This window comes from Pararge aegeria, chromosome 18 (assembly GCF_905163445.1).
Source record: "Pararge aegeria chromosome 18, ilParAegt1.1, whole genome shotgun sequence".
NCBI classification, from domain to species: domain Eukaryota; kingdom Metazoa; phylum Arthropoda; class Insecta; order Lepidoptera; family Nymphalidae; genus Pararge; species Pararge aegeria.
In genome coordinates, this window is record NC_053197.1 from 14069895 (window position 1) to 14087785 (window position 17891).

Below are 17891 nucleotides of genomic sequence, written 5' to 3' on the forward strand. Positions count from 1 at the left end.
AATATAGCTCGTATAGGAAAAGGAACTTTTCCATTTTATGCAATTTTCCTGCTGTATGCATACCCTGGTAAGAAACCCAGTGCACGCCACTGGCGGTAACTAGTCACGGCCGGAGCCTCCCACTAGACCAGACCGGAGAAAATTCAGAAATTATAAATTCCCGAATTGTTCCTGCCGAGTACCCTGAAAACGTGTCGTCAAAAACAGAATTTCTAATAATTGCGTAGAACTATTTTTGTTTAAAAATTCATTAAGATCACGTAAATATTCGCGCGACGCGATTTTCCCGAGGACAGCACAGTTGTTGTAAGTTGATTTCCACGCAATTCGTATGGCCCATACAGACGCGTCTTCAACCCATCACCGGCCCACCACAGGGCACGTGTCACCTCCCACAATGCGAAGGGATCAAGGCCGTAGTCTACCACACTGGCCCAGTTGGTGGACTTTACACATCCATGGAGAACTTTCAGGAACGTTCTCCACGGTGTCCTCCTTTACCGCTGAAGCAAGAAGGAGAAGAAGAAATACTTTATTGCACACAAACATCAAAATATACATAAAATAAAGAATAAGCAAAAGAACAAGAATTGTATGCATGCAAAGGCGGCCTTATTGCTGCAAGCAATCTCTTACAGGCAACCTCTGCAAGCTGCAAGAGAGCGGGATAGCGCAATTATATATACATATATATTCGAAAATAAATAGACAAACATAAAATAGATATAAATAAATACTTATAAATATAAATACATATATATATAATGAAAGAAGAAAAATACAAATAATACACATTAATCATGTGCAAGATGATATTTTAACTGCTAAATCGCACATAACTTAGAAAAGTTAGAGGTGCGTGCCGGGATTCGAACCCGTCCCCTCGAAAGTGTAGTCGAAATCCCACCCACTGGGGTGATACCGCTAATATAGTAAGTTAACGCTAACGTTATGGTGAGGGTAAATCTGTTATAGTACCTACGTAGCTACTCATTGTTATGATCTGATACAAACTGCATACTAATTGAACAGTCTCACAAAACGCCTCTGGCACATTCCTCACCTTGAAAACTATGTGCCCGGAAAATCTCCTTTGATGCTTTGATCTCGGTGGATCTCTGTACATTATAATCTAAATCTTATTAACACTAGTTACGTATGAATTTAGATTCGGTGAAGAGAAAATGCTTTGCCCTGCCGACCAATATTTACGTAAATACTCTCCAGTCTCCAAAACTATGTGTAACTTCAAGGATTATTATAATAAAATAATAATAAACTGCTACAATACACACATCGACATCTAGCCCCAAAGTAAGCGTAACTTGTTACTAAGATGGGTACTAAGGTAAATATTTTTATGAATAACATACATAAATACTTATAAAATACAGATAAACAGCCAGACACTGAAAAATATTCATGTTCATCACACAAACATTTTCCAGACGTGGAAATCCAACCCACGGCCTTGATCTCAGAAAGCAGGGGCGCTGCCCACTGCGCCAGTCGGCCGATTTATCTGGTTTCACTTCATTTTTTAACCCGGTAGTTCAATGTAGATATAATGTAGATATTTGTGTATTAAATGTTAAAGTAATTAAAGTGGGTAAATAATTAAACATTTGATTAATAACCTATGTTCATGACATGGAATTTGTGGGTATTTTGATATAAATACGACTGCATTATCGATATACTCCAGTCCTACATGGACTCGAACGATGCAAAGATACCTACCGGTGTCTTAGTCGTTTATCATAATACAATATTTGCATTTATAATATCTTCTTATCACACCATTGTTCGCACGGAAGAGATCAGAGATAAGGTCACCAAATTGTACTTTCTACCTTACTAAAATCCATAGCCCGCGCCATTAAAAAATAGATTTATCAAAGGCTGTCTTGCCGTCTCTTTCACACAATATACGAGCGCGCGAATATTGTTTGAGACAGGTAGGTAGCGCAACATCGGCTGTCTGGTATCAATCTATTCTTTAATATCTTATTTGCATTTTTATATTTTTTCTCGCTGGTCTACAGAAGTACTTACTTACTAATATTTGTAGTGAAGTAAAAAAAAGTGGGCATCCCTCGCTTGAAGTGGTAAATTATTTCATTTACCTTGTAACTTAATCAGCTTGAATATTACAAATGTTGTTGATTTCTCTGAGCAACACTTTATAATGGAATCGCCCGCGGCAAGTAACATAACAATGTCTGCAAAGTAAAGCACTAACAAGTTAGAAACCATAATTAAATAGTTACAATATAATGTTACGTACTAGGATTCTAGGATTTGGGATAAGAACACCTGATGACCCCAATAAAGCTTTAATCAGCCATTTGTAAGGTTCCACGGTCACGGGAGCGTTCGGACTAAACAATGATTAGTCCAAAAGTCCACCAACACTCAGATTAACGTCGAACCGAGCCGAGGTCCGAGCCCTCGCAGGAGGCACCCTCGGGTCGACGTCTCCCACTCTCCCCCCGATGTCGTCGAGCCCTGGGGCTCTTCTCATGGCAAGCTTTCGTGCTTGCCCCACTCCCCCGGTGACGCCGTAGCAAAACCTCGATAGTTAGCGGCAAGTGTCCATTCGAAAATCGAAATTGTAAGGTTCCAAAACACAATTCCAATGAGGTTTAGAAGAGGAAGCTATGGGAAGAAGTTAATTTTGTTTTTTGTGTGTAAGTAGCTCATTTAAAAACGTCCCATTTTGTTCAAATCTCAATTACGTTATATAAAAACTTTTGCTTTTACTTAACATACCGTAAGAAATTAAAATGTAGTGTTGTAACGTCATATAATTCATACGTTATTTGTTTGTAAAATTGTAACCATATACGGTTTAAACGGTGTTCCGATTTTAGTGAAACTTGGATTCCAATTTTAATATATATAGATAGCTTGTATTGAAGACTGAAAAATATACTTTTTATCTCGGAAATGCAAACCAAAACCGTGTCTGTGCGGGATATAAAAATAATGAATAGTTCATAAAACGAAAAAAACACGCTTGGTATAAAAAAAACCAAACTAATTTCTACATTTGAGTTAGGTTTATTTATAAAAGCGTGTATTTTTAATTTTTCTTAAACAATTATTTTTATTAGAGCAAAATTAATCGGTTACCCATTCACCGTCAAATTTGTTAATATTAGAGAAATCGGCTAAAGGTTATGGTTGGAAAATAAAATTAATATCATTACTGCCTTATCGAATAATATGAAAATAGTATAAATAACAAAATTATTATTTTTAAAGTTGAAAAAATTTAATAATCTTCTCAAATTAGTGTAGTGTCATCGGTCCTCGATATGTCAATAAGTTTGAAAGAAATCAGACCGTTTAAAGAGGGTAAAAATCAAGTACAAAAAAGTCTGTTACAAACATACTCGTACAAACATACAGGTGAAGCTAATGAAGCTTAGCAGTCAAATCGATTTTGAAATACCGTTTATCCGGAAAATATTTTCTCGGCAGAGATTTTTTTTTATAACCTGATCAAACTTGGACCTAGGAAACATCTAGATAAGTAGTAATATAGATAAGATAAGATAGTCTTTCTTGTAAGTTATATTCGTATTATGCAAACACTAATCCTGACTTACCAACCAACATAAATCATCCCTTAAGAGCCCCGTCGAGGTGAGAGGTTGAGTGTCCGAGATAACAGATAAGAGCCGATGCTACGCAATGCGGAAAGCTACCATTACACTGGCAGAACATTAATAAATATAAATAAATATACTACGACAATACACACATCGCCATATATCCCCAAAGTAAGCGTAGCTTGTGTTATGGGTACTAGGATAACGGATGAATATTTTTTTTTTTAAATATACATAAATACTTATAATATATAGATAAACATCCAGACACTGAAAAACATTCATGTTCATCACACAAATATTGTCCAGTTGTGGGAATCGAACCCACGGCCTTGGAATCAGAAAGCAGGGTCGCTGCCCACTGCGGCAATCGGCGTAGCACGCTAACCCAATCCAAGAGTCGCCACTTTGAGCAATGATTAAAATCTTACTATTCTTGGTGCTTCATCATCTTAGCTTATTTTACCAACCCCGACTCTAAACCGATGGGGTGTTATAAGTTCGACATGTCGTGAATGTGTGTGTGTCTTCGTATTTTCAGAATGGGTGAACCGATTTTGATTAAATTTTTTGTTTGAAAGGTAAATTAGTCGGGGGTGTTCTTAGCTATGTTTGATGAAAATCGTTCCAAGATGGCCGCCGGGACAAAATGGCTGATTACATCAAATGAAAGGGCTTGACTGGTCGAATACACTATGACAAATCTCATGTCCAAGAAAGTCATCATCATCACCATTATATCGACCTTTTGCCGGCCCATTACAAGGCACGGGTCTCTTCCTATAATGAAAATGGGTTAAGGCCGTAGTCCACCACGCTGGCCCAGTGCGGATTGGTGGACTTCACAAACCTTTTAAGAACAATATGGAGAACTCACAGGCATGCAGGTTTCCTCACGATGTTTTCCTTCGCCTTTGAAGCAAGTGATATTTTAATCGCTTAAAAACGCACATAACTTAGAAAAGTTAGGGGTGCGTGCTGGGATTCGAACTCTGACCGCCGAAAGTTAAGTCGAAGTCCACTGGATTATCACCACTGGGCTATCGCTGCTGCAAGATGGTCGCTACCATAAAATGGTGAATTACATTTTCTTACCTCAATATGGGTATAAAATGGAAGGGCTTAACTAGTAGAATAATATACTTATAATTATTTTTTTTCAGCTTTTTATGCTTTTTGTAAATTGAAGATATAAGAAGATAATTCTAACCCGTAAAATTAGACTTAACAAAGTCTACGTTTTCCTATCTAAATAACTACATTAATTACATTTTCCGATAAAGTACGATTTTACAACAAAGAACACTGTTTATTAATAACTGGATGCGTACAATATAACTATCAACGCATCTGTTTTTGAATTTCACAATAATTTTGTTTAAGCATTAAATAATAATAATAATAATATAATAAATCGTTACGTACATTCTACAGTTAGGTATATGACGTATGAGTTTTGAGGCGCAAGTTTTATTCAGAAGCATGAAGAGCAAACGTATGAAAATTATTTATATACATAATAATTACGTAATAGAATGCAAGAAGCTGGCTCTTAGGATTTATAGTTAATCAAAGTTTTACTATTTCCAGCCACCATGTTAACCTTTAAGGCTTTTTTATTAGTTTAGCAATATATACTTTCAGAAAGAAGATGTATTTTGGATAAAAGGGCAAAAGTATGAAAATTATTTGCATTATGAACAATTAATTACCTAATGTAATGCAAGAAGACCTACCTTAAGATTTTATACATCTTGGAGATGTCTCTTAAAAAGTTAAAAGTTTGTATTAAACGTAAGCTTATAGAAAAGTCCTATTATAGTAAAGGACTACGTAATCGATAAAAAGCTTGGATGTGAATTATTGCTCTAACCAGGTTGCTCTTCTAATAAATTTAAATGACATTGTGAGATGGTGATAACAAAAAAAAACACTCGTCTAAGTTTGTTGTGGGCTTCTTCTTAGACCAGGACGCGTTTGGAACTTTTACAGCTTTAGTTTTAAGTTTACGAATGTGGTTATTGCCATCATCAGACTACCGTGCAATTCTTCTGTACGCATCAAAAGTGCCACCTATGCCCACTTGAATAAAGATATTTTTGACATTGACTTTGACTTTATAATTAATTAAAGTTTTACTATTTCCAGATTCTCTGCTAGTATTTAAGGCTTTGGTATTGTTGTATTATTATTTCACTAACATAGACCTTTAGAAACAAGATTTATGTCGTCTTACCATTAGGGAATAAAGGAGCACTTTAGTTTAGTTTTTTTTTAATAATGGACCGCTCAAAAAGTTGGCTCAAGATTTTATAATCAAAGCTTGACTATTGTCACACAAATGAATGATTAAGATATTTCCAAATTCCAGCTCCTTAACTATTTTACAAAGGTTCCTCTAATTTGAGTGTCTCTGCCGAGTGCCACGCGATTCCTGTACACTTCGGTAACCTTTCTCTTTATATAAATCTAATATAACTTTAGCGAAAACACTTTTTTTTTTAAATTAAAATAACGAGCCGTTATCACCGAAAAAACAAAGTTTCCACGAGATATTTTAATATTATTACTGATAAATGTGCTATTGAATGAAAATTAAGTTAAATTTAAAATTACAAATTTAACGACAAAATAAAAACGTTAACTTTAGTTTTTTCGTCTATAGCATTGTCGCCGGTAATGGCTCGATAATATCAGTTTAACTTCACGAGAAAGACGGAAAGACACAAAAGTAATTTGTGGGATTGAGTAGGTATTTGATAGATAAGACAAGAAGGGAACAAAAGTTAAAACAGAAGTTGACCTCAAGTCAAGTGATTTGTTTAGCAAGAACTTCGTAGACGGCCTGTGCGCCTAATAAAAAACTATTGATTGTGATAACTTGTCAAAATTGTAATAAAGTATCATGTTATTACTTCCACCCTCTCTATGATATTCTACCCCCTACATTCCCCCCGGCCTGTACCTAAGTGTTAAATGTTCGTTAATTTTTTTGTTTAGTCATTATTTTAAATTTGTACCTATGTAAAATCCAAAATAATTCAAAGAATATAGGAAATAATAAAGTCATCATCATCAAAGTTCTAGGCCCTGGGTGGGTGTTGGCTTGGTCAAGCATATTTCTACATTTAAGGCAGTCAGAAGCTGCTTCTTTCCAGCTCCGAGCTCCCAGAACCCTCATATCAAGTCCATCACTCCACAGTGCACTCCATCAACCTCTTTGGGGCTCTAGTGCCTTCCATGCGTTGCACATGCCCTGCCCATTGCATTCTTAACAGTTTAATAGTCTTGACAACATTTGGTTTAAAAAGTTCGTGTAGTTCTTGATTATACCGAATGCGCCAAAAACCATTATCCTGCATAACACCAAACACTCCTCGTAAGACCTTTTTTTCGAAAATGAGCAGACTGTTTTCGTCTTTCTTGCTTGGAATTAATAAAGTACTTAAATTATATATAACAATTAGATTATTATTCATACTTATTTGCGTTGTCCATACTGTCTTAAGTTAAGGACTATCAATCCAATTTAAACTATTATTTTAATTTCATATTTTCTTTTTCAAAATTTACTATTCATTATTTCCACCGATCAATCACCTTCTTGCCTCCTCCGTAAAATAAAATATTAAAGTGTTTTAAACATCAATCCGGTACAACACTGGGCCAGCGCGGTAAACTACGACCTTTACCCCTTCTCATTGTAGGTTAAAAATGTTACAAAATCTATTTTATTTATATTTGGCTAACAATTAAAAAAAGAAGGTATAAAGAAGAACGACGAATAAATCGCCGCAGTTTACCCTTTTTGGTTGTAATTAAGAGGGTTATTTTCCCCCAAATTCCAAAAAGGTACTTACTTACAGATATATACATATACTAGCGGACCCCAGCGCCATCTGTCGGGCTGATTTGCGAATCTAAATCATAACGCATACCAAAAAAATAATTCAAATCGGTTCAGCCCTTTAGTTCAGTGACATACACACGCACACAAGACATATATATATAAACACAAAGTTATTAATTTACACATAAAATTGAGTAGGCATTATCGTATTCCGGTGATAACCTAGTGGATAAGCCTTCGGCTTTCCTTTCGTGAAGACCGAGTTCGAGCCCCGACACGCACCACTGACATTTCCGAGTTCGTACGATTTGCTTTAAGCAATTTAAATCTCACTTGCTTTAAAGAAACGGTGAAGGAAAAAATCGTGAGGAAACCTACATTCCTGAGATTTCTCCATAATGTTCTCAACAGCGTGTGAAGTCTACAAATCAGCACTAGGTAGTAGTGTAGTAGTACGTGGTAGAGTACGGCCTATACCCTTTTCATTCTAAGAGGCGACCCGTGCCTTGTATTGGGCCGGTAATGTGTAATAATGATGTTGATGATGAATTGTATTCCGTCATAGCTCAGCTAGTCGCGTAGCTAAAGTAGCAATGGGCAGGGTAGCTCGGAGAACCGATGGACGCTGGGGTCTCACAATGCTGGAATGGCGACGTTGCATCGGTAAAGGCAGCGTAGGCTGGCCCCCAGGCAAGTCGCTGGGAGCCGCTTTAGAAGCGGCCAAGCGGCCCGGGACCGTGCATTGTGGAACCCTACAAAAAACTTATGTCCAGCAGTGCACGTCAATTGGTTGAATTGATGATGATAAATAGTATTCCGTAAATCATATTTCCGGAAATCATACTTTAACACAAAGTTTAATAATTTACTCATAATAGTATAACGAAAATCGAGCATCTATAACAGTATCATATTATGTAGCAAATTCGTGTCACATTAAAAGGAGCATTGCTAAAGTGTACGCGGATCGATGATGTACACGAGCTTTAAACATGGCTTCGTATTACAAAGCATATTAAGGAATCTGTAGCAGCTGTAGTACTATGAAATATGGAATTTACATACAAGTATGGACCTGGCAGAGGTCGTCCTTCCCGGAAATGGCACGCTTCGCGATAAATGTGAAAGTATGGATGTTTGTTACTCAATTACACAAAAACGGCTGAACTGATTTGGATGAAATAAGGCTTGAATGTAGCCTTTGACATGGAATATAACATCGGCTACCTTTTATCCCGGATCCTTCAGTGGATCCTGAGGGAAAATTTAAAATTGTTTACGAGCTAAGCCGGGGGCGGGCAGCTATGAAATTTGGTTTGCATGTCACCTATGCTATGGAAAAGGCAATTTACTTTCTATAACGATCTCTCAAATAGTTCCCGCGGTAAGATTAATAATTTTTAACGAGCGAAGCTTTAGACCCAATTCTGAAGTCCACGCAGACGAAGTCCTTGATGACAAAATAAAATAGAAACAGAAAAAAAAAATCCAAAAAATCAATATAGTGACTTTATGGCCTACCAGTTCCCCGTTCCCCGTTGGCTTTTCGTGAATCCTTCGGGAACCGTTCATTTCCCAGGGATAAAAACAGCCTATTTGTTAATCCAGGATATAATCTATCTCCATTCTAAAATTTAGTCAAATTGGTTAAGTAGTTTTTGCGTGAAAGAGTAACAAACATCCATCTATCCATCCATCCATCCATCCACACAAACTTTCACATTTATTATATTAGTTATATTATTTATTTTCTATAGATTCTCCTATATACATAAAAATTAAATAAATAATATAAATGATATAAATCGGTCGAGCCGTTTCGGTAACCACAAACACCGTAACTGAACATTTTTACACAAAGAATCATAATATATAGTGGCATCATCCGCTATTATTTAAGTTTTTTAATAATCATACGGAAATGTTTTTTATTCCCCGGAAGAATCTAGAATGCAAACTATAACCATGCATGATTTCGACAAGATCGGTTTTAATCTGAAGTAGTAAATTTATCTTATTTTTTTGATTGACCAAGTAGATGGGCCACAGTGATGGGAAGTGGACTTATCGCCTATAAACATAGCAACACTTTGAAGATTATGTGAGGCGCACGTCCTACAAAGTGCCATTCTGTGACCATCAATCTGAGGCTTAGGTTTTAAGTCTCATGTACCTGTAATTAAACCGACAACCAACCTATGACGAACCATGTCGGTAGTACTATCCCGAGTGCTGAGACGAATTAAATCATCTTACTCACATCCTGGGGTAGCTGGAGAAGATCTCTTATAGAGATAAGCTTTCCTTTGTACACTTCATGTATCACAATTAATGGTACATAAATAATAAATAAATAAAAGCTACTGTCAAATAGCATATTTTACAAAGAACGTTCCAGCGACCCTTTTTCCGAAATAAAAAGGATTCTGCGTACAGAATTTTATCAAAATCATCGCAGTGGTTTAAAACAATAATCAGAAGCCAACAAGCAGACACACTTTCGCATTGATAATATTAGTAGAGATTATTCGTGTTCAGAACTTGTGCTCTTAGTATGAGATTTACAACTATCGAGTCGATTGAGAGTTTCGAAGCAACGTAACGTCATAGTAAAATCAGTCTTAAGTAAAAGATTTGAGCTCTTTTGAAAGTCCTAAATTTTTCACTTATCATGATCATTACAACTGGTGCGATCTAGTACAACCCTCTGGAGCGCACATAATCTTTAATAATTAAGATTGGCCTACCATGAGATGTTAACATTGATTTACTTCTATTAATAATAAACATCGAACATAGAAGCGGTGATAGCGCAGTTTGTGACATTAACTTAATTCTCGGGGGGCCGAGTTGGAATCCCAGCGTGCGTTTTATGCAATAACGCAGCATAACGCTGAGGTCGCATTGACAAAGATTTTGTCTTGGCTGTCCTCAAATTTATTATCACTTAACGTTGCCAAAACCAAATATATAGCCTTTTCCTTCAATAAATCAATGCAGCCTCATAACTTATTTAAGATAACTGCGCACTCATGTGGGTCTGTTAATAACATTGCTTGCGGGTCATAAAGTATTTAGGAGTTAAAATAGATAGTACACTTTCTTGGATGCCACAAATAGAATCACTCGTTGGTCAAGTCAGAAAATTGATCTTCGTTTTTAGGAATCTGCGATCAATTCTTGATTACAAAACTCTAAAAATGTTGTACTTTTCTCTGGCCCAATCCATCTTATCTAACTGTATCACTTCGTGGGGTAATTGTAGCAAAACCTTACTGCTGAGACTAGAAAGAACACAGAAAGCTGTTCTAAAAGTTATGTTAGATAAGCCGGTTAGGTTCCCATCGGTCGAACTATACAATATTACTGAAGTACTTTCAGTCAGGAAAATATATATCCTTCATGTCATTTTAAGGAAACACCGTGAATTGCATTTTAATCCAAGTGTCTATACGGAAAAGAGAAGATCTGATCGCGTCTGTCAGATAAAACCATGCCGCACTATGCTTTCTAAAAGACAATTTCACAATGCTAGTGCTAGCTGTACCCTTTATAACAAAATTAATTTTACTTTACAAATATATCCTTTAACTGTCCATAAATGTAGAAGTGCTATTATACATTGACTTAGGAATCTATTTTACAGTGATGTAGAATAGATAATAAAATGATTCTTCCTACTTCAACAGATCTTTTAAAATTGGCCCAAACTATAGACATTCACATAACACATACATATACACACACAAACACACACACACTCACACACACTTGCACACACACACACACCCGCACTAAATAAGTCGCTGCATTTTTTTTCTTATATTTGAAATTTAATCATTGTTTTTATTTAATTATTTTTATTATTATTATTATTGTTAATTTAATTTGTGCTTCATTTTATGTTATTTTTAAAAACTGTAAAGTGCACACTATATGGGCTATGCCTGAAATAAAATTTTATTATTATTATTATTATTATTATTTATCTTTGTTTAATTGACTCTTATTCTCTTTTTTTTTATTGGCATTTACTATGTTCACATTTGTTTTATTGGTACTATACATGTATTGTTGGAGGTGGGCGTTAATTGATGCGACACAGTTTACTGCAACAGTTATCGCGGCACCATGTTTATTGTGTCAATTCTGTACCCTTACCAATATTCTGAATAAATGAAATGAAAATGCATTAAAATATCACTTGCTTCAACGGTGAAGGAAAACATTGGGAGGAAACTTGCATACCTGAGAGTTCTCCATAATGTTCTCAAAGGCTTACTTGGCACTGAATTTAAATTAAAATTAACAATATATTTATGTCTTGCTTTTTAGTTGTTTTATTTTGTTTCGGTTTTTTTTTGTCAAAACATTCTTTTTCACGCTTTTTAGTGGGTAATTTTGAAATTATCTAAGCAATAGTAGCGAAATGTCACCTGATCATAACACTATACAAGATATTGCTTTTGAGGAGTTCTCCCAGCACTCCTCCTTTTTTTTTTTTTTGGTGAGCATAAAATGCTTAGCAGCCAAATACTATCATCGAAGCGTAATACTAACGTGGTGGCCATCCATGGTCTTCGTCATCAGTTCAACTTAACCATATGGTGCTTTCGAAAAATGACGCAGAAGTTCCTTTTAAAATACTCAAATGACTATATGTGTGCCTATTATATTTGAAGAGTTCCCAGGATCCCTCATATAAATCTTCGCCAAATTAATATGAAACCACTTGTGAGATAGAACTTACCCATCACAAAAAGAAAAATAATAATTGACGGAGTAATCGAGTAACAAATATACAAAAAAAAAATCATACACTCGAATTAAGAATCTTCTCAATTTTTTGAGTCAGTTGAAAATGACTCGATAACGAGCGTGCAAATGACATGCTAAGGGTACAGGTGTGTCAAAAGACAAATTACTACAAGGTCGCGTCGCTTTGAACTGTGGAATTATTCAAAGTCACAAATTATTCAAACAAATCCGAAGACTCGGTGACTTTCAGCCGAACTATGAATATTGAATTTTTGAACATAATACAACAGTTACTAATAGTTTTTTTACATTATGTGAATTGTATAAATATCTATGCAGTTCCCATTAGGATAGGCGGCGTTCGGGAACTTTGTTGAAACCATTTCTCGAGTTTGGACGTTTGGACGTTTGAAGAAAATTTGGCATCCCTCAGTCTCAACTCCTATGACTAACAAAGAATTATAATGTTAAGATTTAGGTAAGGGAATTGCTGCTGTCTGCTGAAGAGTTTCTTCACGGAAGTATGATGTAAAATCGTCAAACACTTTCTCCCCCATTCAGAACGCATCTTAACAGTATGAGGCTTCGATGAAGCAAGAGGCTTCAACGGTGAAGGAAAACATCGTGAGGAAACTTGCATACCTGAGAGTTCTCCATAATGTTCTCAAAGGCTTACTTGGCACTGAATTTAAATTAAAATTAACAATATATTTATGTCTTGCTTTTTAGTTGTTTTATTTTGTTTCGGTTTTTTTTTGTCAAAACATTCTTTTTCACGCTTTTTAGTGGGTAATTTTGAAATTATCTAAGCAATAGTAGCGAAATGTCACCTGATCATAACACTATACAAGATATTGCTTTTGAGGAGTTCTCCCAGCACTCCTCCTTTTTTTTTTTTTTTGGTGAGCATAAAATGCTTAGCAGCCAAATACTATCATCGAAGCATAATACTAACGTGGTGGCCATCCATGGTCTTCGTCATCAGTTCAACTTAACCATATGGTGCTTTCGAAAAATGACGCAGAAGTTCCTTTTAAAATACTCAAATGACTATATGTGTGCCTATTATATTTGAAGAGTTCCCAGGATCCCTCATATAAATCTTCGCCAAATTAATATGAAACCACTTGTGAGATAGAACTTACCCATCACAAAAAGAAAAATAATAATTGACGGAGTAATCGAGTAACAAATATACAAAAAAAAAATCATACACTCGAATTAAGAATCTTCTCAATTTTTTGAGTCAGTTGAAAATGACTCGATAACGAGCGTGCAAATGACATGCTAAGGGTACAGGTGTGTCAAAAGACAAATTACTACAAGGTCGCGTCGCTTTGAACTGTGGAATTATTCAAAGTCACAAATTATTCAAACAAATCCGAAGACTCGGTGGCTTTCAGCCGAACTATGAATATTGAATTTTTGAACATAATACAACAGTTACTAATAGTTTTTTTACATTATGTGAATTGTATAAATATCTATGCAGTTCCCATTAGGATAGGCGGCGTTCGGGAACTTTGTTGAAACCATTTCTCGAGTTTGGACGTTTGGACGTTTGAAGAAAATTTGGCATCCCTCAGTCTCAACTCCTATGACTAACAAAGAATTATAATGTTAAGATTTAGGTAAGGGAATTGCTGCTGTCTGCTGAAGAGTTTCTTCACGGAAGTATGATGTAAAATCGTCAAACACTTTCTCCCCCATTCAGAACGCATCTTAACAGTATGAGGCTTCGATGAAGCAAGAGGCTTCAACGGTGAAGGAAAACATCGTGAGGAAACATGCAGGCCTCCACACACCTTTGAGCACATTAAGTTCTACATAATGTTCTCAGAGGGGTGTTGAGTCCACCAATCCGCACTAGGCCAACGTGGTGGCCCCTTCTCATTGTGGGACCCTTGCTCTGATGGTGCAAAAAAACTTTTATCACTCTATTTAACTACATTCTGATGGCTTGCTTACATTAAAACAAGCTTGGTCTAAGTGGGATGCCACGAATTCGATTCCCGACGGAAACTAATTCGGGAATTTATAATTGCTTTCGACCTTTGCCGGTAATTGGGAATCCATCTATCTATATTTATACTGCTTGAGCATTTATGTACTGAATAGTTTTTGTTTGTTTCCTTTGAACGCATTAAACTCAATTCCACCTCTAAGGGTTTAAAAAAATGGGATGAGAGTTTATTTTGTAGCGCGCTCCTCTCTTGATCGTAAGTCGGATTTGAATTTATCTGTTTTATAGCATTTGCTTATTTTTTTATACGACCAGTATGAGTCGGGCACAGGTGGGCAGTGAATCGTAAAATGAAAGTTTGTATGTACTTACGATAAAAATCACGCGAACCCCTCCGTGAAATATTTAAAGGAATAGGCATACCTACTTTCAGTGACTTCACAATATATTTAATATAGTGTAGTATTTGTAAGGCAAAACATTAGTCTTGAAGCTCGGCGCAGACGTGAAACGTTAAGGCAGAGATGCGATTAAAATTAAACACGAGGGGGTACACGAGCATACAGATGCCTATTTCGTTGCTATATCATGTATTCCTCTTCAGAAGACGAAGATGCACCTGCTTTGTTGCAACTTATTAATGCAGATACACAGACGATATAAACATATATATATATATACTACGACCATACACACATCGCCATCTAGCCTCAAAGTAAGCGTAGCTTGCGTTATAGGTACGAAGACAGCTGATGAATATTTTAATGAATAATATACACATAAATACTTATTACATACAGATTAACACCCAGACACTGAAGAACATACATGGTCATCACACAAACAATTTTCCAGTTGTGGGAATCGAACCCACAGAAAGCTGCGTCGCTGCCCACTACGCCAATCGGCCGTCAACTATTATAAATTAAAAGTTCATTTATTTCAAGTTGGCCCAGTTTATAAGCACTTTCGGAACGTCAAGTCAGTCTGTTTGCAATAACTCTACCACCGGTTCGGAAGGCAGATTCCAACGAGAAGAGCCGGCAAGAAACTCTGCAGATTGCTCTTTTTTAACATCATTTTACAGTTCACAATGAAAAAAATATATAAACAATAAATTTTCTATCTTCTGAGAGATGAGAGCGGAGCCTGCTTCCAAGCAGCCTTGTCGTTAAGAAATTCATCAATCGTATAGTAACCACGATTAATTAAATGTGTTTTAACACATTGTTAAAACTTTTGCATTGGCAGGTCCAAAATGACTTTGGGAAGTTGTTCAAATTAAATTGTAACAAATATTTCCAATAACATCAGCCATCCTCTTAGAAACTTTGCATTTATGGTGAGAATCGCGAGTTCACTAGTATATTTCTATATAATTATATAAATCATTAACAACTTACTTTAAATGTTACATTTAGACATTCTTTATCAAACAGTGGAGTTGCGCGGCAGTACGAAGCGGCACCATATCTGCACTGCCTCATAGCCGCGCCTTTACCTTACGCCTCTTCTGTCTAATTTACAATTTGCATTATTCAAGAACTTCACAATGAACACAACAACTTCACAACCTCACATCCTCCTTCCCCGTTCTACCACAGAACAGCGAGACTGTAATGTACTTAATAAAACGACGGACTATCGCAGAATGGTTTATTGGTAGAACAACATAATGAAGTGCGGGCTAATTATTAAACTACCTACATTACACTGCTCTTCTCCAAATTTAACTATTGGATTTACATAAAAGCCAATAAAAAAAAACTAAATATTTACATCACTTAATTAATTACAATTTCATCATCTTTTTGACCCGCGGTCTTAATGCCATACGAAGAGGACTATTCGTATTGGGAATCGCTTGAGAAGGTGAAGGTGCCTTTACTAGCTGATTTTCTGTATCTGTTACAGGAGACGAACCGACAACAGAATTATCGAAACTTTTGAACGCTTCATCATTCATCTCTCTTTCTCCCGAGTTTTCATTATCCACCATGCCTGTTAAAGTATACCTAGATTTTTTATAATTTTTGTCAAGTATTTGATCAACGTGTCTTCTACTAGTACGATTGTCATCGTCTGTTTTGACAACATAGGAGACGGGACCGGTTCTATCCAACACTACACCTTCCTTCCATTTTACTAAATTATTATTATAGTTCCGGACCAGAACCCGGTCTCCAGTGCTCATTTCTCGCAATGAGCCACCGCGACGTTCTTCTTGACTTGATTGTTTATCGCGAATGACATCTCTGGTATTCGGTCGTAAAAGATCTAACCTGCCGCGTAACCTGTGTCCCAAAAGTGCCACGGAGGGTTCTTTTTGAGTGGTACAATGTTCTGTATTTCTATATGTAAATAAAAATGTACATAACGCTTTTTCTAAATTCACGTTTTCGATTATAGCCTTCTTTAATACTAGCTTTACAGTTTTAACAACGTTTTCAGCTGCACCGTTACTCGATGGATGATATGGGGCGACTAATATTCGCTTGATTCCATTCTTATTCAAATAATGTAAGTATTCGGATGAAGAAAATGGTGGACCATTGTTGCTCACAATGACCTTGCATAGACCGAACCGGGCAAATATTTTGCGCAGGCAAGATATAACGGTAGCTGCCGAAGTATTTGGCACTGGTTCCACTTCCAACCATTTGGAATGAGCATCTAAAATAACTAAATAATATTTATTACGAAACGGACCTAAAAAGTCAACATTCAACCGCGACCAAGGCTCCACCGGCCACTCCCACGAGTGCAGCGGCGCGGGCGGCGGCTGTGCGCGCAGCGCGGCGCATGCGGTGCACTCGCGACACACGCGCTCAATATCGGCGTCCAAGCCGCTCCACCACAGATAGTTCCGAGCCAGCTGTTTCATTTTAACAACGCCTATATGCCCGGAATGTAATTCGTCTAACACAGCGGAGTGCAAACTGGCAGGAATAATTACTCTATATCCCCAAACCAAGCATCCCTGTTCTAAAAAAATATTTTCCCGCCTTAAATGATATTGTTTGTAACGATCCGATTCAATTTGTTCGGGCCATCCGAACTTAACATACCCTACAATTTTGTTTAAAGTAGTGTCTTTAGCAGTTTGATATTTAATTTCGTGAAACGTTATAGGCAATTTGTCCTCTATAAAAAATAAATAACTATTATTTCCGTTATTATTACTTGAAACGATACTTTGACGATTAACGTTTTCTTCTAAAGGCAAACGAGACAACGCATCCGCGAAACAGTTTCTAGCCGAAGAAATAAATTCGATGTCAAAGTTGTACGCAGCTAAGCGAACTGCATATCTCTGTAAACGGCTAGCCGCCGTTTGCGGAATACCTTTGTTTTTACCGAAGATATAGCTTAAAGCCTTATGATCGCTGCGCAAAATGAAATGCCGACCAAACAGATACTTATCATGCCTGCTGACTCCAAACATTATGGCTAAGGCTTCTTTATCTAGCTGCGAATAATTACGCTCGGCCTCATTAAGAGTACGCGAGGCGCAACTGATAAGACGTTCCGATCCGTCGGAGTAGCGGTGCGTGAGAACCGCGCCGAGTCCATACGCGCTACTGTCCACCGACAACAGCAACGGTAACTTGGGATCGTAGTGTGCTAGCACAGGCGAACTACTGAGAATGTTTTTAACTCTTTTGAAGGCACTTTCACATTCGCAACTCCAATACCATTTTAC

General features: G+C 36.7%; 1 protein-coding gene across 1 annotated transcript in view; it reads left to right on the plus strand.

Moving 5' to 3' along the window:
* Window positions 1-17891, plus strand: part of LOC120631580 (parapinopsin-like) — a 65460-nt gene that overhangs the window by 18529 nt on the left and 29040 nt on the right. The window lies entirely within an intron of this gene.